The sequence below is a fragment of the Erpetoichthys calabaricus genome, chromosome 5, assembly GCF_900747795.2.
Source record: "Erpetoichthys calabaricus chromosome 5, fErpCal1.3, whole genome shotgun sequence".
In the NCBI taxonomy this organism is placed as follows: domain Eukaryota; kingdom Metazoa; phylum Chordata; class Cladistia; order Polypteriformes; family Polypteridae; genus Erpetoichthys; species Erpetoichthys calabaricus.
In genome coordinates, this window is record NC_041398.2 from 144,866,833 (window position 1) to 144,889,812 (window position 22,980).

Genomic DNA, 22,980 nt, shown 5'->3' on the forward strand with positions numbered 1-22,980 from the left:
AACTGCACTCGTTAAAGTAGTAAATGACTTGCGGGTAAATGCAGACAGAGGCCATTTATCTGTTCTCATCCTCCTAGATCTGAGTGCCGCATTTGACACCATTGATCATAATATTCTTAGAAATTGCCTTAGTCAATGGGTGGGCCTCTCTGGCAGTGTCTTAAATTGGTTTCAATCCTACCTGGCAGGGAGAAAATTCTTTGTTAGTTGTGGTAATTACAACTCAAAGACACATGATATCCTATATGGTGTTCCACAAGGCTCTATCCTGGGTCCGCTGCTCTTCTCAATCTACATGCTTCCGTTAGGTCAGATTATCTCAGGGCACAACGTGAGCTACCACAGCTATGCTGATGACACACAGCTGTACCTATCAATAGCACCTGATGACCCCGATTCTCTTGATTCACTAACGCAATGTCTTACTTGTATTTCTGAATGGATGAATAGTAATTTTCTAAAGCTAAACAAAGAGAAAAGTGAAATTTTAGTGATTGGCAATAATGGATACAATGAGGCTATTAGAAATAAACTGGATACATTAGGATTAAAAGTCAAGACGGAGGTAAAAAGCTTAGGGGTAACTGTTAACTGTAATCTGAATTTTAAATTGCATATTCATCAGACCAGTAGGACAGCATTTTTTCAATTAAGAAACATAGCAAAAGTTAGACCTCTTATAACACTGAAAGATGCTGAGAAATTAGTTCACGTGTTTGTTTTCAGTCAACTAGATTACTGTAACGCAGTCCTCTCAGGAATACCCAAAAAAGACATAAATCATTTGCAACTAGTGCAGAATGCAGCTGCTACAATCCTAACTAGGAAAAGAAAATCCAAGCACATTTCTCCAGTTTTGATGTCACTACACTGGTTACCAGTGTCATTCAGGATTGACTTTAAAATTCTGCTTATGGTTTATAAAGCCTTAAATAATCTCACTCCATCTTATATATTGGAATGTCTGACATTTTATATTCCAAATCGTAACCTTAGATCCTCAAATGAGTGTCTGCTTAGAATTCCAAGAGCAAAACTTTAAAGAAGTGGTGAGGCGGGCCTTCTACTGTTATGCACCTAAAATCTGGAATAGCCTGCCAATAGGAATTCGCCAGGCTAATACAGTGGAGCACTTTAAAAAACTGCTGAAACAACGTTACTTTAACATGGCCTTCTCATAACTTCACTTTAATTTAATCCTGATACTCTGTATATCCAATTCATTATACTAACTATTCATGGTGGCTCTAAAATCCGTACTAACCCCTACTCTCTCTTCTGTTATTTTTTCCGGTTTCTTTGTGGTAGATCTACTCAAAGCACCATGATGTTCCAACATTGATGGATTAAAAGCCAGAAGTCTGCATGACCTAGTGTTGGGCGGTATACCTGTTCATACCGAAAACCGTTTTTTATTTTTTTTATGATATGGATTTTTCTTATACCGCAACACCGGTTTAAATTGCCTAAACGACGTTCGGAACGTGGCGCAGCGGGAAACTGTTCAAGTGGGGACCTTTTTCACTGCTACACCGCTAAACACAGATTTGTTGCACTAGGGCTCTTTTTCACTGCTACACCACCAAATAGTGGGCGGTAGCATAGGTATGCCGTGCGGTGAAAATGGACAGAGAGCCGAAAAAAAGCAGTCACGTCTGTCGCCTGGAGATGCTTTAGTTTTAAAAGGTCAGATGTGTAAATACTGTTTCTATACTACTGGATAATACTGCAAGCCAAGTTGTACTTGTTTTATTTGTTTTCAATACAGTGTAATGTACCTGGGTACTGTGTAATAGTGTGATGACATTTTGACTTTATTCTCGACATTTTTACTTTAATCTTGACACTTATGACGAGAATAAAGTCAACATGTTGACTTTATTCTCGTAATTTGTCATTAAAGTAGAACATCCTAAAACTAAACTTCATCATAAAATGAATATTTAATTTACTAGATTTTCTCAAACCCCGTCATAAGTTATATAGCACATTAAATGCTTTGTGTTAAGTGATTCGTTCAGAGATGGGCGCAACTCTGAATGGATGGCATAATTAAACATGTATAACAAAGATATTTTTAAAGTTCTGAACACTCCGTGGGCTAAGTTTATAACGTGTTTTAATTTCACAATGACGTTTATCGTTTGGTGATTGGTTATGTGGTGAAAGAAAAAGGAAAGATAGGAACTGGGGTTTTGGTAGCCCACGTCAGATAGAGACAGCATGCATGCAATAAAGATAGTCCGCTCAGAAGAACATGCATTGAATTCTGTGTTCGTGTCTCCGACCAGCAGATCACAAACCCAACATTTACACAATATTTAAGTTAAACCTGTGCGATAGCTATTCATACATCCAGTTTTTTGGAGCCTCGTCACACCTGCCATAAAGTTCTCTTCACTGAACGTACGCCTGGGGACCCCTTACTGCGAGGAAGCAGCACTACCGCCTCACTACCGTGCATGTGTAGTACCTGCTTTAATGCATTTCATCATGAAAATGATATCAAGTATTTATCTTAGCATTCTAAATTTTCAGAAAGCAGGAATATCATGAAGTGAATGGATTCTGTATGGTGATCGCTGTCTTCTCTTAGTGCGGAGGAAGTCAGTTTAAGAAGCGTAGTGATTAACCACTGGGTCGGGGAACGTAACACAAAGCATTTAATGTGCTGCATTAATTTATGACGGGGTAAATTAAGTAATTGACTAAACATTGATTTTAGGAAGAAGTTTAGTTTACGACATTCTACTTTAATTATGAAGTAAACTATGAGAATAAAGTGGAAATGTCGACTTTAATCTCAACATAAACGGCGAGAATAAAGTGGAAATGTTGACTTTGTTCTCGACATATAGTTTGTTTTTTTCTTCCCAGTATAGCTTAGCTTGAAGCAAGGTCCATATTAATGCAGTTTGACTAAATGATGGTTCAGCTGGTAAAGATGTCATCACCAAGTTGCACTTGTTGTATTTTATTTTAATTTGGTGAATACTGTGTAATGCACCTGGGCTTGAAGTCTTGAAGTAATAGTGCAACTATCAGTAATAATACTATTATTTATTTTATTGTTATTATTTATTAGTTTAAATATTATGCAGTTTAATGATGATAAAGTTGTTTAAAAAGTCACTTTAACATGTCAGTGGACAGAGATTGTTAACATTAACAGAAAGTGTAGTTGGTTTACAAAAAATATTTACTATTTATTCCTTTTCTAAGACATATTCGGTGCAATACAATTTTTGACAAGCACTTCTGGATATTTTACTAAGTCTAAATGCCTCTTTGTATGGTTGAAAATATGTTGTCAAAATTAGTTTGTTTTTGCAAAATTTGTTCAATAAAAAGGTTCTATATTTTGACTGCATCTGTCATGCAATGTGATACCTTCTCCATTAGTGCCACCCCCTTAAAAACTATCACTTTATGGGGCAATGCAAAACTGTATTAATAATTGTGTGCACATTAAAATGTTATTTTGTACAATGTACAATTCTCATTACAATGGAATATGTTATTCTTAGCCAGTAATTGCAGTGGAAAATGTGGTTAACATCCACTCATGCATGGGGAAAAAAATACCGTTGAATACCGTGAAACCGGGATAATTTAGAAAAATACCGTGATATAGAATTTTGGTCATACCGCCCACCCCTAGCATGACCATCATCATCAAGTCCTTACGTGAGAAACTGAAATACAAAGAGGACTATTTCATTTATTTTCGGTTGAATGCCCAGGGAGGACTGGGCGGTCTTGTGGCCTGGAACCCCTGCAGATTTTATTTTTTTCTTCAGCCGTCTGGAGTTTTTTTTTGTTTTTTCTGTCCTCCCTGGCCATCGGAACTTACTCTTATTCTATGTTAACTACTGTTGTCTTATTTTAATTTCTTACTTTGTCTTTTGTTTTTCTTTTCTTCATTATGTAAAGCATTTTGAGCTACTTTTTTGTATGAAAATGTGCTATATAAATAAATGTTGTTGTTGTTGTTAATTACCTATTCAGCACTGGTCCTAGTCCTTATATACTTATACAGGTTACTACAGTGTTTTTTTCATAGAAATGATTTATGTTACTTTCAGTTTAGTATAAATGAATTAACTACCTTAATATTTTTTTTATTCTTGCTCTTTCTGGATGGTGAGCTAACTAGGCTGTTCATTTCTCTTCTATCATTGTTTTTGATTTAGTAATTGTTCTAATAAAACTTCCACATTAAGTGTGTTATTATATTTCCACTGGTGTAGCAGCTTACATGCAAAGAAATATCTTGTGTATCTTTCAGTGGCTTTACATCTCAATAAGAAAAAAGTCTGTTGAGTTGCAACACTCACATGCTTTACAGTTTAAATATATTAAAAAACAATTTTGAGTGTAACCTGTTAATGTAGAAAATACCCTTTAGTGGATCATTTCTCATTCTAAGAGGATAATAATGCCATATTCTAGTCTGCACTGAACTTGGTATGTTAAATATATCTACTAATAATACTGACATAATCTTTTAAATTCAAATTTAGTTTCTAAATGTTAAGATACTGCTGTTTTTAGTCCTCTTCAGGCACAAAGTTTCCATTACCCTGATGGTCTGACGGTAGCTACAAAGCAGGTCATTGGGCTTGAGGGCACCAATTCAAGGAAACATGGCAAGGCCTGTAGACTATCAACAAGGGAAAGCCAATCAAATCACCACCACAGACACTTTACTTCCAGTGAGGTCAATAGCCTTTACACCCTTTTTAAAACTCAAAACATCAAGCCTTCTATCTGGGATATTGTGCTACAACTCGGTGAACACGATGCGCGTAGGGTTGTTAAAAGGGAAAATCCTATAAAGCAGCTGGACTTGATGGTGTTTCAACCTATAGCTACAAAAAAGTAGGTAACATTATTATTCAGTCTTTTACAGACTCCAGTTGTCTTTATTTGTTCTACCTTAATGCTTTATTAAAACCACCATAATCCTGATACTCAAAAACATGCTTAAAGGAATATCTCCCAGTCCTGTGACTATGAAGTGCTTGTAAAGGTTAGTAGTGGTTAATCTGGCAGCACTGTTCCACACCTCCTTTAACCAACTCCAGATTGCATATCCAATTAAACTTTCAAAAATGACGCACTCTCTCTCTCTGGCCCTAAATGCTTTATTTGAACATCTAAAATGTATCCATGCTTTAAAAGCAAATTATTGCTCCTTTAAGTTCCACTTGTAAGTGGGACATCTAAACTCATGTTAATTTCCTAACAAACTAGCCTGCAGGAAGTGCAACACAAACATCAGGTAAACGTATGACAAGTGTCTGGCTGTGAACAATACAAAAACAAGAAAATTCCGTGAGGTCATCAAAAGTGACATCCTGGTCAGCACTGATGAGGCTGATTCAGATTTCTTGGGTTATTTATCTCCAGTGAGCGTTGGTTTACTCTTAGTACTGATGCTATACTGAAAGAGGCACAGGAGCCCCTTTTAAATTATGAGGTAATGCAGAATGAATTAGCAGGTATCATACAACTTTGAACCACCGAAGCTTTGTATCATACAACTTTGAACCACCGAAGCTTTGAGACATAATCACGTGATAACAAAACAAGAAAACAGAAGGGCCACAGGTTAAAAAAAAAAGAAAAAAATCATAGCATTTGATTTTCCATCAACTCCAATAAATCTCCAATAAATCACTAAATGTCTTGGCAGAGCAGGTGTATTATATGATTCCACCCAATCTAGAAACAGTTTATGAAAGAGGCACCTAGAAAGAAAGCTTTAAAACTCTGACCAGAAGGTTTAAAATTTGTCTTTAACCTTAACTGATACAGATCATGAGTAGATACATACAAGCACCCTGACTACCAGTCTGGTATCCCTTAACAAAAAGGCTGTCAGATGTTGATTCTGTGTTGTGTTGTATTTAGTTACCATGCTCCATGTTTTATGTACACTGTTTATCGTATGGATTAAGCAAATAGTTGAACAATAACCGCTGTCTCACTGCCAAAACACTCCGAGACACCCAAATAATTGTTTACATAATAATAAAGAGCCCACGAAAATGACTAAATCTATATGGCAGTCTTTGGTAATCCAGCAAACTTGAACCTAAATCTATCACTTTACCCACACATGAATCAAACAATAAGAAAATCAGACAGATTAAACTCTTGACTGGTCTAAAAACTGAAGGATATCAAAATGAAACTCTTAAAAGCCTTCACGCCAGCAGGTGCAGGTTACATGCTGAGACAAGGCAGGAATTAACAGAATTATTTACATTCTTGGCTAAAGAGGTCAAGCAAGGTAGAAATGTCTTGTAAATTCTGAAATCCTAGGGACTGCTAAGCTGGTAAAAAGGTCAACAGCCATGTACGGCTCCTCTGGAGATAAGCTGCCTAAAGAATTTGCAACAAATTTCATGTATAATATGCCAGGTTTCAAGAGAATACATTTTTGCATACCCATGTCAGATACAAATTGTCAGGTTTCCAATGATCCAATGTCATCTTGCCCAATTGTTCCATAAACCAACATTCAGAATTAAAGTTGAGTTACAAAAATCACATCGTCATTAATGTAAATCTAAATTAATAATCTAAATTAAAGGTGCATAGAAAATTCTGTTTCGTATTAAAGAGGATAAGGCAAGCACAGCAGAATTAAGTCCTACAACTACTGACATATTTTGAATGGTCATGAACCCTAATTAGAATGCTCTGGCAAAGAAAAACAAAATACAGGTAGAATCTTTATCAAAAAGTATGATGTCTGTAACCTCTGTTAAGTGAAAGTTCCACTTTTATGTAGTTTCAATGCTGACAGAAAAATAAAACAAAGTACTGTATTAGCCAAATAACCAATTATAATTATAGTGCAATGCCTATATTCCACATTTCATTGAGCCATGATGTCTCTATTAGCTTTTTACGGCATGGCAGGATCATGAAAAACATATGAAGTCATCTTTAAAGTATTGCTGCGTTTTAGTAAGTTCTAAAGTCATCAACCTGTTTGGCATATATTAATTCATACTAGTTTTAAATTCATTAACTTAAGTTATAAAAGTTTTATATAATAAGTCATTTCTGACATGCATGATTAATGCCTTTACAAAGTACTGGTTTCAAAAATAAAAAGAAAGAACAATAGGAAAAATGCCTAAACCACAAAATAGAATGGTTTTTAAAAGAAAGAATTGTTTTTAGCCAGCTTACGTACTTAATGCTCCCGTATAAGTGCTGTAAGGCTATAAAAATATTTTACAGGTTTTGCAAGCATTTTACAAATTAAAGAACATTTTTGAGCAACGTTCAATACATTGGCACAATGATCGAAATCTACTATAATGCTGTTGTTCCAAGTTAATCTTTTCAGCAAGTGCACTTTATGTATTTGTGTCAGCTTTATTCTTCCCATTTTCAGAAAGACTTAATCACTAAGATCACCCACGTATGCTTTTAAGTTTTCACAAGGAACAGTCACTTTATTCAAGGAATGTTCTTATCCTCTGTTACCCTGAGATAAGTTTCATCATTCCACAAATCAGAATGCAACTAGGCAGAAATGTTGATAAATGTGTAAGTCAAGCTTATCTTATCATTCTCTTGTGTATTTGTTCCACAGTGCGAGTCAATTTCCTCTACAGTGTATAGTATTCAAGTTTAGATGTAGTATTTTATCTTACTTGTGCATAAGACCAGAACATTTATTGGTTTACCTCACCCTATTTTATACAAATATTATACAATAATTTACAAAATATTAACCCACACTTTATTTTTAAAAAAACTAGCACTGTCCAGATTAATAAAACAATAGCCTAGACAAGCCTTATCAATTTACTTGATTTATTTTCCAACCCAATCCTTCCAATGTGCTATCATGATGAGTAGGAAAACCTGTACTGGGCAGAAACCAACCTTAAATATGAAAGTAGTCCATCAAGGGGGCACACTCAAGTATAAGACAACTGTTTCTCACAATGGGCTAAGTTAGTACTGCTATTCTAGCTAATCTATAAACTAGAATTTCTGTCTATCTATGTGTTCAAGCAACATGTGAAAACCACTGTAACTATATCTACAGAATGTAGAAGAAGAATGTTCTCCTCAGCACCATGTATTTTGTGTGTTTAGTAAATTAGAATCTTTATAATAACTATTTTGTAACTTGCCAGTGAGAGACGCTTTGGCTTATGAACTAACAAAAATATGTTATTCCAGGGTTCAGGAGAAATAGTGTCCAGATGAATAAAATGTAAGCTGTTTCTTGTTTTTCCCTTTCTCAGAGTGAATGTTTCAGGGACAAGGTCACAAGGCTGCAGAAAGTACATGTAGTTTATGCAAAGGCGTCTCTCCTGTGCTTAGCTTCCAAAACACAGATAATGCTTAGCTCAACAGACATATTGTTTAACTTTACTGTTTTGATAAGGATGTTCTTTCTTTTCTTATTAATCATGAGATGCTGAAGTATAAAAAACCCCTCCTGGCTTTTGATCAGGGTTCAATTGAGCTTTGCGGCAATAAGTTATACTCTTTTGAATCTCTACTTACTGCGACTTCGAATGAATAAATAAAGTGAATTGAGAAAATATTATCTGTCTGCTTTCCAGTGTGCCTTTTTCGTCCACAGTTTTTGGCGCCCAACGTGGGGCAGGAGACGGGCAGACGACTCCCTGGGCGGGTTCGTCCAAGTGGACCGATTTCCGCGGATCGAGGACCAGCTCCGGTAAAAGTTAGGACTGGCCAACCTCGGGCGTTTTCCTGCGTGGGGAGTCGCTGACCTCCTCCTGACCGAAACGAAAAGCAACTGGATGGGATTTTTCCAGGCAGGCAGAAGGAGTCGCGGTGAGTAGATTCGGGGGATTCCCGTTGGTTTGACTGGTGTGCTGGAAGAAATAGAAGTATACGGGGAAAAGAAAAAAGAAAATAATAATAAAAGAGAATAAAAAATAAAAGCATGCTGAAAGAATAGAGAATCATACCGTATCGACCTAGAAGGGTTTTAGGGATTCATAGAGAGTGACGGCACAGTGTGAATGCTAGTAAGTCATCCCTTAAGAATTCGAGTAGAAAGGACCGAGTGGCACGTTCCTATATTAAGAGGAATAGGGGTGAAAGGGGCAGTTAGAGTACGTGTGAAATTTGGAAGAGGGGAGGTTGATTTCCACTTGTCGACTACTGGTTGATTCCGGGGACGACAAGTGGGACGAGAAATAATCGGGGATTGAGTTGCTCTCTGTTGAAGGCCTGCCGCTTACTATGGGAAATTATAATGGCACGCCAGTCAAACAGGTCCCCCAGGGTCCTCAAAACTTAATGTTAGAAGGATTATTTTCAGAGAATCACCAGGCTCCTAGTACACCGTCGGGATTGAAAGGTGGGTCCCCTAAACAGTTAATAGAGAAGCAGACTGGGTTGGATTTTAAAAGGCATGTAAGAAGTGGAATAAGCAGAGGCGTAACAACCTGCTGGCTGCTGAAGTCAAAACACAAAAAAGACAAGGAAGAATTATTGCTAGCGTTGCAGAAAGTGAAGATAGAGACAGCGCCCAAGCCTGAAAGTAAAAGAAAGCAGACCGAAAAGAAAGACACCCTATACCCCGTAATCTGTCTACCCCCTCCTTACCAAAACTCCCCCGCTTCCACCTCCTGCACCCTCTTCTCCAACAACACCCCTGTTAACAGACGAACCGTCTGGAGCAGGTTTTTACGATGAACAATATCATTATGACCCATCCTCACATATTGACCCTGAGGAAGATAATTCAGATCATTCACAAGGTGCTACTGGATTGCAATAGCAGAAATTAAAAGAGTCTCCCAGCGCACGAGCAGTCCGTGGACTGCAATTTGTGGAGCTGTTACAGCAGTTGGATAACATGTATAAAACAAATGCTGCAGAGTGGACACAGGTGCTCCGTCGACAGCTGAGCACCACATGGGCAACTGTAAATCATGGTGATCATAACGGTGTCCCTTGGCGTTGGAATGAAGGTCCTTTCCTCGCCCAGTGAGAGCCTTTGAAAGGAGCCCTGGCAGAAAAAAATATAAAAAGGGCACAAACTGGTCACTAATTTCAGCTGGCTCACCGATTGCAAGATCTGATGGCTAATCACTTTGGGCTAGACAATACAAACGATAGAACTCATGCTGCAGTGCCTCCTTTCATCTCGAGACTGAGAAGTGACATTCAAAGCAAAGTCTGCACGTCCTGAAAAAAGGCTGGAAGACCGCAACGTTCGAGGAAGACAAGCATCATGCAGAGCATGCTGACAGTCAGACTAAATTAAAAGAGTCAGAGACACAGACCAAACTTTTGGCTGCACAAATAAATTATTATACTGGAAGAACTGACCTGGCTAGGGGGAGAGGACGTGGAAAATTCTTTGGAGGTCGAGGGCGAGGGCACGGAAGAGGACGCGGGTTCCATTTATCAAACCCTAATAATCCTTTTGCTCAGATGCCTAACCCTTCGGAGCAGACGCCAGCGTCATATGCCTGCCGCTGCTGCGGTGAACTTGGACATTTCAGACGCAACTGCCCACACAAGCGCCTCCGTCACCCCCTCTCCCTGAGCCTAATGACATTCCTTGGTCCTAAGAAATATCAGGGACCCAAGCCACTTTTTCCAGTTTCCTTTGCTTACTCGTCATGCTGAAACTGATCTTTTATTGACTTTAATGGCAAAGAAACTGCCTTTGAAATGGACACAGGAGCCACGCACTGAAGGAGGTTCCTGTGCAATTACAGCTCAGCATTAACAGTTTCATTATTGACTCGTTCCTTTCTGTTAAATCATTTGTGCCCTGTGAAACTGCTGGGATGGGATCTTATGACTTAAATCGTCAGTCTCAATTTTGTTTACCTGACAAAGGATTTTTGCTGCTCCATTCCTAAGCTCCTGTGCCAAAACTTCACACCCCAAGCCCTCTTTTACAGCCTGGACCCTCAACATCTCCCCACACACCTTCCTCTTGAAAGCCCTTCATTCTTTCCCCTCATGCCTATTTTCCTCACTTTCAAGTCCCGGACACCCTGCCTTGTACTGCCCAGTATTTTCCCTACTGAAGTGGACACACCTTGGTTAGAATCTTTTCTTTCCTCCAGCACATGCCCTGAAACTTTGCACATTCCATGTATTTTTGTTGTCTACTAAAGCAGTTGCTTCAGTGCACCTCACATATTCACAAAGCGTTTTCTGTTTAGGAGATTCGGTTCCCCATGTTTCCTTAGCACTGTGGTCCCAAGGGAAAAATTGATTATGGAAGGATAGCACACTGAGCCACTGGTGATTTTCTCAAAATCTTCCTTCCGCCCGTACCATGTCCAGGATCCTCTGTCTCCAGAGGCAGAGGCTGGCATCGCCGCCGTACATTCTGATCTCGTGAGGCGAGGAGCGATTATTCCAATTACATACCTTCCAGTCAACTCCCCCATTTTTACCTGTAAAACGGCTGACTGGTCCTATGACAAGTTAACTCTGCGGTTTTTTTCCTAGAACACCCCCGTCCGACCGGTACTTCTCTGTTATTGACCTTGCTAACGCTTTCTTTTCCATTTTCCGTGCACCCTGATTCTCAATTCTGGGTTGCTTTTACCTTTCAAAACCGCCGATGGACCTGGACCGTCATGCCTCAGGGATATACTGAAGCCCCTTGTGTTTATGGTTTTGGCCAGAAAAAGATAATAAATTGATACAGTATATAGATAAGAAAAAAGAAAAGAAAAATAAATAAACAACAAGTGCACATGATACTCAGAAAATTGCTATTCTTTTTAGGTGAAAATGGCCATAAAAAAGTGTCGAAGAAAAAAAAAAAAAAAAAAAAAACTGCAGTTACTTCAAGCTATCGTTAAATATTTAGGTCATGACATTTCTTGCGATACAAGAGCTCTCTCTAGCGGCCGTTTAACCATCATTCAAAACCTTCCAAGACCGGTCACAAAACAACAGGTTAAGTCAGCATATTTCTCTGTGGCTGCATAGCTTTTGGTGGGAATGTTTTCTTGTTGTGGAGTTGTGCTGTGTGTTTCCCGAGATGGATTATCTTTGTTTACAGTTGGCATTTGGGTCGCCACGGAAATTAGTGTTTCCTTGTTGTCGCTGACCCGGTCCCGCCTCGGACTTTTCCATGATCTGGAGGCTAGCATGTATGGCACCACAGTGAGATGAATTCCTAATTTAAAAGTAGTACCAGCTTGCGGCCTGAGAAGTTGTTTGATTGTAAGTTTTTCAGGAGGAGCACAGCCTTTACAAAATCTACCTAACACTGCCATCTGGCTGCATGCAGTGGTATAGCAGGCTGACAAGGCTCTATGTGATTAAAAAAAATAAATAAATCAATAAATAAATAATAATAAAAATGCATTACTCTCACTGACCATATTCTCGTCCATTCACTGTGTTCGTGGACGAAAAAGGGGGGATTAATGAATGCAGTTTTAACGCAACCACATACAGACAAACAAAGTGCTCATGAGCCCCCTAACAGTAAAGGTACCTCACACCGTTCGTTCTATTTTAGTAGAGGATTTAAGACCAGCGCTGGCAAACCGATCCAACACCAAACACTGATTGAATCCCTCTTAATAGCTATAACTAAACCATCAAAGTTAGCGATCGTTAAATGTCAAGCTCACATAGGAAAACAAGATCCTGTCAGCAAAGGAAACGAATTAGCTGATCACTTTGCTAAACAGGCTGCATATAATAACACACCAATTTCTTTATTCCAACAGAGAAATAACCAGGACCCTGATAATCAACTTGTTTCTTTACAGAGTGCAGCCACGGACAGAGAAAAAAGAAAATAGTCCAAAGAAGGGTCCCTCTCTGATGGAGTCTGGACCCATAGGCAAACTAACAAACCTTTCCTCCCAAAGGCTTCTTTCCCAGATATGGCAAAAATCGCTCATGGTCTAGACTATGCTGGAAGGGACGCCATAATTCAGGATGTTGAAAAACACTGGGAAGCTGCAGGCTTTTCTACATATGCAGAGCAGTTCTGCAGATGCTGTGCATTATGTCAAAAGTCTAATGTAGGAAAGGGCACCCAGGTAAGTCCAGGTAAGTCCCGCCGTTACACCTAATCCAATGGGTCCGTTTGAACACCTCCAAATGGATTTCATTGAACTAACTCCGTCTAAAGGTTACCGTTATTGTCTAGTAATTGTTGATGTGTTCTCCCGATGGGTGGAAGCTTTTCCTTCTAAACACGCTGATGCTAAAACTGTAGCCTAAGCTTTAATCAAAGAAATTATTCCTAGGTGGGGCATACCACAGAAATTGCAAACTGATAATGGCACCCTAAAATCTAAATTAGCAAAAAAATCTGTGAGCAGACAAATTTATCCTGGCCAGACACTTTGCCTCTGGCCTTAATGAGATTGAGGGCAAGAACACACCGGCAATTAGGACTGTCGCCGTTTGAAATTCTGACCGGACGACAAATGTTAACCTGCATACTGTGGACAATGATCTTCTCTCTTGTCTTACAGGTCTCCGAGCTTCTCTGAAAGAAGTCCACGAGCAGGTTAACCAGGCCTGGAGGACTAATCTTCCATCTAAAGACACGCCGATTCCCTTAGGCACTTGGATCCTCGTCCGTGACACTCGGAGGAAACATTGGCATCAGCCGAGGTGGAGAGGACCGTTCCAAGTTCTTCTATCCACACCACATGCAGTGAAAATGGAAGGATTGCCCACCTGGATTCACGCCTCACATTGCAAGAGATGGCACCCTTGATTGCTGTGCTACTATGCTTTCTTTTCCCTTGTCTACTGCCCTGGTCACCTTGACTTTCCTGTTAGGAATCACCACATCAGTGCAGGTTGATTTCTGCTCTATTATCAACTGTGGGACTGGTCGACAAGCCCAGTGGACCTGGTCTGACAAATACGTGTGTATGACTGTTACGAAGTATTATTGGGGAAGTAACTGTGACACCTGGCAATGGGTTTTTGCTAACACTGGAACTGAGGACTGGGGTTCTCAACCTTTTGAGGCCCAAAAATACGGTTTGAAAAATCGATTTTCTATCATAAAAGGACATGCTTCTCATAAATGTGTTGACAACCATTGTAACCCCTTGATCATCATTTTGAAGAACTCCTCTTTACATGACTCAGGAACCTATATATTAGGGGCATATGTATCTGGAACAGACCCTTTAGGGAGATTTCTAATTAAGATTGACAATCCTGTTACTAACACCTCTCATTCTCCTGCACACACACCTGTCACCCCAACTTCTGGTCCAGACTTTTCTTCTGTTAAGATTATGAATATTTCCACCCTCTCATCCACTTTTTCAATTGAAACTGGCTATGGCGATCAGAATCGTTGGTTACAGTGGGTATTATATTCGGCTAAGCAAGTAAATCAATCTGATTGCTACGCCTGTGCTATGGCCAGGCCACATTTGGCTACCGTCCCTTTCCCTCTTTCTAATATTTACCCTGTTGGTCTTCCTTGTCTCCTTGCCCTTTTTACCTCTCCATCCACACCAAAAGCCTCTAACTGCATTACACTTTCTCTCCTCTTTTCCCCCCCACTCCTCATATGACTCCTCCGATGTTCCAGTCTCATGAAGGCAATTATACCTGCTTCTCTAGTAATTATAGTTCCCCCTTCCGAGGTACTGATGTTGGTCATATCCCTTCTTCCTTCTGTTCCCAGACTTTCCAGGTTAACTCCACCTCATTTAATTCTACATTATCACTTTTCCTGTTGACACAGTCCACTCCGCGTGCTGATATTTGGTGGATGTGCAGTACATTAAAATTACTTGATATTCTTCCCCCTGTTTGGACTGGCACATGCGCATTAACCCAACTTGATATGCCTTTCCGCCTCCTCCCTTTGAATTCTCCTCGCATGTCGTCCAGCTCTGGCCGACGTCGTCGACCCCGCTCTGCTGACCCCTCCACATTCTCTCTTCACGGCCCTGGCATTTACTTTGATTCCATTGGTGTCCCTTGTGGAGTCCCTGATAAATTTCAAGCGCAAGATCAAGTTGCTGCCGGATTTGAGTCTATTTTCCCCCAAGTTACAATAAATAAAAATGTAGATTGGCTTAATTACTTATATTACAACCAACAGCGTTTCCTGAATTTTACTAAAGAGGCTGTTGAAGGGATACATGAACAGCTTGATAGAACATCCCTTATGACTTGGCAAAATCGATTAGCATTAGATATGCTCCTTGCTGAAAAGAGGGGTGTATGTGCTATGTTTGGTGATGCGTGCTGCACTTGCATCCCTAATAATATGGCTCCCGATGGATCAATCACCCGTGCTTTGACAGGTTTAACTGCCCTTTCAAATGAATTAGCTACCACTTCTGGCATTTCTAGCCCCTGGGGCTGATGGCTCAGGTCAGTTTTTATTTCACTGGCCGTTGCTTTTATCATTCTGTTGCTTGTGGCCTGCTGTATAGTCCCCCTAATTAGATATATTGTGTCCCAGTATTTCACTGCCTCCGTGGCCAAGGCTTATATGTTACACGAGGAATGCGTGCTTCCCATTTCTTCCTCCTTTCCTTCCACTCCTTCCCCTTCTCCTACTCTCTCCCTTGTTACTCCTATGTCACCCATATTTTTGTTGGTTCAAAAAGAAGGGAATGTAGATGAAGAATGTTCTCCTCAGCACCATGTATTTTGTGTGTTTAGTAAATTAGAATCTTTATAATAACTATTTTGTAACTTGCCAGTGAGAGACGCTTTGGCTTATGAACTAACAAAAATATGTTATTCCAGGGTTCAGGAGAAATAGTGTCCAGATGAATAAAATGTAAGCTGTTTCTTGTTTTTCCCTTTCTCAGAGTGAATGTTTCAGGGACAAGGTCACAAGGCTGCAGAAAGTACATGTGGTTTATGCAAAGGCATCTCTCCTGTGCTTAGCTTCCAAAACACAGATAATGCTTAGCTCAACAGACATATTGTTTAACTTTACTGTTTTGATAAGGATGTTCTTTCTGTCTTATTAATCATGAGATGCTGAAGTATAAAAAACCCCTCCTGGCTTTTGATCAGGGTTCAATTGAGCTTTGCGGCAATAAGTTATACTCTTTTGAATCTCTACTTACTGCGACTCCGAATGAATAAATAAAGTGAATTGAGAAAATATTATCTGTCTGCTTTCCAGTGTGCCTTTTTCGTCCACAAGAACTTTGCAGTTATTTCCAGTATATTCCAACTTTGAACACAAGCTAATAAAATTTTGTATTTTCTACATATAAATCTGTAGAAAAAAAATATAAACTAAAACAACCTCACTGAAAGTTTGCACATTTTAATGATATCGATATGATTTTTTACTTCAAAAGAATAAGAAATGATTACATAAAAAAACAACACTGATTTCAGGTGTTTATGTTGACCACAATAATTATTGAGAATTTGTAAATATTTAAGTGTGTTGAAAAAGAAGATTATATTTTTTGCTCAATAACTCGAGACTGATTTTATCAAAAAGCTGTTTCCTTGTTTCTGAATGTTCACTTTATGACAATCAAATAAGTATTCAGTTTATGTCTAGATCAAATAATCCATCCATCCATCCATTTTCCAACCCGCTGAATCCGAACACAGGGTCACGAGGGTCTGCTGGAGCCAATCCCAGCCAACACAGGGCACAAGGCAGGAACCAATCCTGGGCAGGGTGCCAACCCACCGCAGGACACATACAAACACACCCACACACCAAGCACACACTAGGGCCAATTTAGAATCGCCAATCCACCTAACCTGCATGTCTTTGGACTGTGGGAGGAAACCGGAGTGCCCGGAGGAAACCCACGCAGACACGGGGAGAACATGCAAACTCCACGCAGGGAGGACCCGGGAAGCGAGATCAAATGATATGAAAGTAAATTACCCATTTGTGATGAGATCCATACTTAATCTGGTGTAACAAAAGTTTTTTGAGAAGGCAGAAGTGAGAGGGGAATGGACCCTTTGTGTGAATCTGCCAGAGGATGAACGTTGCATGTGACACTTGACCCTCATTTGTCACTCAATAATCAAGTTGTACATAAGTTATACCATTATATATTTATATATATATCTATATATATATAATATACATATACAGTACTATGCAAAAGTTTCAGGCAGGTGTGAGAAAATGCTGCAAACAAGAATGCTTTCAGAAATATAAATAATGATTGTTTATTGTTATCAATTTACAAAGAAATATAAATAATGATTGTTTATTGTTATCAATTTACAAAATGCAAAGTGAGCAAACAAAAGAAAAATCAAAATCAAATCAATATTTGGTGTTACCACCTTTTGCCTTCAAACCAGCATCAATTCTTATAGGTACACTTGCACAAAGTCAGGGATTTTGTAGGATTATAGTCAGGTGTATGATCAACCAATTATACCAAACAGGTGCTAATGATCATCAATGTCACACGTAGGTTGAAACACAGTCATTAACTGAAACACAAACAGCTGTGTAGGAGGCTTAAAACTGGGTGAAGAACAGCCAAACTCTGCTACCAAGGTGAGGTTGTGGAAGACAGTTTCATGTCATGGCAAGATTGAGCACAGCAACAAGACACAAGGTAGTTATACTGCATCAGCAAGGTCTCTCCCAGACAAAGATTTCAAAGCAGACTGGGGTTTCAAGATGTGCTGTTCAAGCTCTTTTGAAGAAGAACAAAGAAATGGGCAACGTTGAGGATCGTAGACGCAATGGTCGGCCAAGGAAACTTAGTGCAGCAGATGAAAGACACATCAAGCTTATTACCCTTCGAAATCAGAAGATGTCCAGCAGTGCCATCAGCTCAGAACTGGCAGAAACCAGTGGGACCCAGGTATACCCATCTACTGTCTGGAGAAGTCTGGCCAGAAGTGGTCTTCATGGAAGAGTTGCAGCCAAAAAGCCATACCTCCGACGTGGAAACAAGGCCAAGCGACTCAAGTATGCACGAAAACATAGGAACTGGGGTGCAGAAAAATGGCAGCAGGTGCTCTGGACTGATGAATCAAAATTTGAAATATTTAGCTATAGCAGAAAGCAGTTTGTTCGTCAAAGGGCTGGACAGCGGTACAATAATGAGTTTCTGCAGGCAACAGTGAAGCATGGTGTAGGTTCCTTGAATATTTGGGGCTGCATTTCTGCAAATGGAGTTGGAGATTTGGTCAGGATTAATGGTGTTCTCAATGCTGAGAAATACAGGCAGATACTTATCCATCATGCAATACCATCAGGGAGGCGTGTGATTGGCCCCAAATTTATTCTGCAGCAGGACAACGACCCCAAACATACAGCCAAAGTCATTAAGAACTATCTTCAGCATAAAGAAGAACAAGAAGTCCTGGAAGTGATGGTATGGCCCCCACAGAGCCCTGATCTCAACATCATCGAGTGTGTCTACGATTACATGAAGAGACAGAAGGATGTAAGGAAGCCTACATCCACAGAAGATCTGTGGTTAGTTCTCCAAGATGTTTGGAACAACCTACCAGCCGAGTTCGTTCAAAAACTGTGTGCAAGTGTACCTAGAAGAATTGATGCTGTTTTGAAGGGAAAGGGTGGTCACACCAAATATTGATTTGATTTAGATTTCTCTTTTGTTAATTCACTGCATTTTGTTAATTGATGAAAATAAATGATTAACACTTTCATTTTTGAAAGCATTCTTTGTTTACAGCATTTTTTCACACCTGCCTAAAACTTTTGCACAGTACTGTATACATACATACAGTCATGGCCGAAATTATCGGCACCCCTGGAATTTTCCCAGAAAATGCACCATTTCTCCCAGAAAATTGTTGCAATTACAAATGTTTAGGTATACACATGTTTACTTCCTTTATGTGCATTGGAACAACACAAAAAAACAGAAAAAAATCCAAATCTGACATCATTTCACACAAAACTCAAAAACCGGGCTGGACAAAATTATTGGCACCCTCAACTTAGTATTTGGTTGCACGCCCTTTGGAAAAATAACTGAAATCAAGCGCTTCCTATAACCATCAACAAGCTTGTTACACCTCTCAACTGGAATTTCTGACCACTCTTCTTTTGCAAACTGCTCAAGGTCTCTCAGATTTGAAGGGCGCCTTCTCCCAACAGCAATTTTGAGATCTCTCCATAAGTGTTCAATCGGATTTAGATCCGGACTCATTGCTGGCCACTTCAGAACTCTCCAGCGCTTTGTCTTCAACCATTTCTGGGTGCTTTTATAGGTATGTTTGGGGTCATTGTCCTGCTGGAACACCCATGACCTCTGATGCAGACCCAGCTTTCTGACACTGGGCTCGACATTGCGCCCCAATATATTTTTGGTAGTCTTCAGATTTCATGATGCCTTGCACACAGTCAAGGCATCCAGTGCCAGAGGCAGCTAAACATCCCCAAAACATCTTAGAACCTCCACCATGTTTGACTGTAGGTACTGTGTTCTTTTCTTCGTAGGCCTCATTCCGTTTTCTGTAAACAGTAGAATGATGAGCTTTACCAAAAAGCTCTACCTTGGTCTCATCTGTCCACAAGAAGTTCGCCCAGAAGGATTTTGGCTTCCTCAAGTACATTTTGGCAAACTCCAGTCTGGCTTTTTTATGTTTCTGTGTCCAGTGGGGTCCTCCTGGCTCTCTTGCCATAGCGTTTCATTTCGTTCAGATGTCGACAGATAGTTTGAGCTGACACTGTTGCACCCTGAGTCTGCAGAACAGCTTGAATATGTTTTGAAGTTGACTGGGGTTGTTTATCCACTATTCGGACTATCCTTCGTTGCAGTCTTTTATCAATTTTTCTCTTCCGTCCACGTCCAGGGAGATTAGCTACAGTGACATGTATTGTGAACTTCTTGATTATGTTGCGCACAGTGGACAAAGAAACATGAAGATCTCTGGAGATGGACTTGTAGCCTTGATATTGTTGATATTATTCCACAATTTTTGTTCCCAAGTCCTCAGACAATTCTCTGCTCTTCTTTCTGTTCTCCATGCTTAGTGTGGCACACTCAGACACACAACAGAAAGGTTGAGTCAACTTTTCTCCATTTTAACTGGCTTCAGGTGTGATTGCTATATTGCCAGCACCTGTTTCTTGCCACAGGCGAGTTCAAACGAGCATCATCTGCTTGAAATAAAACGATTTACCCACAATTTTGAAAAGGTGCCAATAATTTTGTCCAGCCCATTTTTCTACTTTTTAACTGCGCCGAGCTGTAAACAATGTGAAGACGAGACTGCCTTCAAGTGGACGCTGGGAGGCGTGGAATGTCGGGCTGCTCCGCCGGGTCGAGAGCTTCACAGTTTCAGGCAGCATCCTCTCATCTCGCACTGTTTGTGACACTTCAAGTGCCCCGTCGGCTCCTGGGAGAGTGGAAATCTTTGCGAATGAGTGTAATCGGCGCCATCGAAGCAGGACTCTGTTTGTAAATTGCCCTGCATGACTACTTACTGTTCCTTAAGGTGAGTTCGGGTCACTAAAACCCCGCAACATTCAAGGTTGCTTTTGTGAGCAATTATTTTAAGAAGATGGAAAGTTTACATCTAAGACGACGTACAGACCTCTTCATGTGTGAAGAAGAAGAGTGTTGGACTTGGGAATTGTTTGGACCTTCTGCCCGTTAAGCACAGAAGGGCAGCGTCCACATTTATCAGAATTACAGTACTTTTCTCTTAAATCACAGGCACATAGTGCAAGGTTGTCAGGCAGAAATTTAATTTCTATACCACATCAGTCGTGTAGCGCCTTTCAAAAGGGATCTACTACCGAGAGATGATCCAAATACATTTTAGCTGCTGTTAGTACTACTTCCCTGTTGTGTTATACCGCCTTTAAAATGTAGTTTACCTGAAACCACTCCAGTAGTACTCAATGTATCTTTACTTCTTAAAATGTTAATGTTTTACTGTTTAATAACTTATAGACTACATTTTATTTTTTTCCCTTGCACTCAGTGAGCGAAGCCACTGGGTAATCACCTAGTATATTATATATATATATATATATTATATATACTGTATATACTAGAGGGCTCTGCCCACTGCTCGCTTCGCTCGCCAACCCCCGGGTTTGGTCCTGTGTAAACACAAAGTGTTTTTTACATGGGAATCGTTACATATGCATTATGTTCACTTTTTATTTTAAAACTTCAGTAAAAACAGTATTTGGTATGAACTATTCTTCAAAATCGCATTGAATTTTGATTCCTTGTTTGGTCTTACAGAGTGATAATGCAACGTATAACTGGCCGTGAGTGAATATTGTTTCTTTGTCTCTTATAAATAAACCAACTTTTTCAAATGTTTGCCCTTGTGATTTGTTAATTGTCATTGCAAAAGCTATTCCCACGGGAAACTGTAAACGTTTTAATACAAATGGCATATCAAGATCTCCTTATTGCCCAAGCACTGTTTCGAGTTCATTCAATAAAAATAAGACTTTCTGATAAAACAAATCTACTTATGAAAGTGGGAATATCCAGAGCCGATGTAGCCGGTGGCATTGTTCTCAAGAAAATGCGGATTTCTGGCCATTGTAGATTGCACATCATTGTAAGAAAGAAATCTGGCCAACCGATAGTTCTGGATATTGCCATTGCATCATGATATAACTGTTGCAATGCTCTTGGACTACCTTGATATGATGATGGTAATATTACTGCTTTACCTATTTTGAATTTGTCTGAACTACTGATATTTGAATTTTGAACGTGATCAATGAGACCTTGCATATGTTCAGTTCTAAGTTTAGTGTGATTCGATTTAATAAAGAGGAGACGATTAGCTGTGACTTTTACATACACATTAATAATGTAATGTTGTGATAGACATTGAGATGATAGAAGTGGGTTAAATACATGGGAACATATTGCTAATTTTGACCCGAAATATTGTGTGGGTGCTATTCATTTTTCTGAATGTGTTTGTTTCATATTGTACAACCATCCTGTTTCGCCATGGCATGTGGCGACGTATTTGGCATAAATAACGAATCATGCTTTGCCTTTGGATATACACAAATATCTACTCTGCCTGTGATATCTCCGTCTTTCGAAATTATTATCACTGACAATTCCTCACATGTGGGTTTATTATAAATGCGACTGTGATCTTTCGGATTTATATAGAAATCAAAGAAAATTTCTTTGTCCTTGTTTTGCGGATAAATTTCGTGTAAAGTACGATACTTTTGGACATATGGATTTGTATCCATTATTAGCTGTATAATTTCTATTACGTCGGATCATTCACAATCTACAAGTCTTAAACTTTAATGCCTTACAATATCTACATACTACCGACATATCACCTATGTTCATATATTCAATCTCTTGTTGCTGTTCCATTATTTCACTGAGTAATAATTTCCGTTATTTTACGCGAATGCAATCTGTACTTTCGTTTTTTTGACACTTTCGAATTTTATTCCTGTCATATTTTTTAACTTGCTCTGTGTGTGTATTGCGCCAAGGTGTTATTTGTGCCTTTCAAATTCCACTGCTTGCTTCATCTAGATGTGTATGGCGCAAACGTTTTTATTAAGTTCTACTGTGTCTTTTACTCTTTGTCTTTTATTTCTGACCTGAAAGGTTTTCAATTCCATTTGATTATTACTTTCCTTGCCTAGGTCACTGTCTCACAGGAAACATGCTTCCAATGGATGTCAGTATGACGTGACTTGACCATGTCGCGGGAAGTGAAAGTGTCTCTGCTGCTCTGAAGTGTCTCTGTCTCTCTTCAGAAGATCACGTCTTGTCGCAAGATTTTTTTTTATAATAGATATTATATATATATATATTATATATACAGTGATCCCTCGCTATATCGCGCTTCGCCTTTCGCGGCTTCACTCCATCGCGGATTTTATATGTAAGCATATTTAAATATATATCGCGGATTTTTCGCTGCTTCGCGGGTTTCTGCGGACAATAGGTCTTTTAATTTCTGGTACATGCTTCCTCAGTTGGTTTGCCCAGTTGATTTCATACAAGGGACGCTATTGGCAGATGGCTG

At 39.5% G+C, this 22,980-nt stretch overlaps 2 protein-coding genes across 6 annotated transcripts in view; both read right to left on the reverse strand.

The window, feature by feature from the left end:
• Nucleotides 1–22,980, reverse strand: part of trappc11 (trafficking protein particle complex subunit 11) — a 973,608-nt gene that overhangs the window by 313,878 nt on the left and 636,750 nt on the right. The window contains exon 31 of one of the 3 annotated variants that reach the window (XM_051928427.1): nt 1,539–1,554. The exons of the other annotated variants lie outside the window; for them this stretch is intronic. The gene's annotated coding sequence lies outside the window, so the exon portion shown is untranslated. Of the gene's footprint in view, nt 1–1,538; nt 1,555–22,980 lie in introns of those variants that run through there. 3 annotated transcript variants of the gene reach the window in all.
• The window catches only part of stox2a (storkhead box 2a), a 412,127-nt gene that overhangs the window by 274,796 nt on the left and 114,351 nt on the right, over nt 1–22,980 (reverse strand). The window lies entirely within an intron of this gene.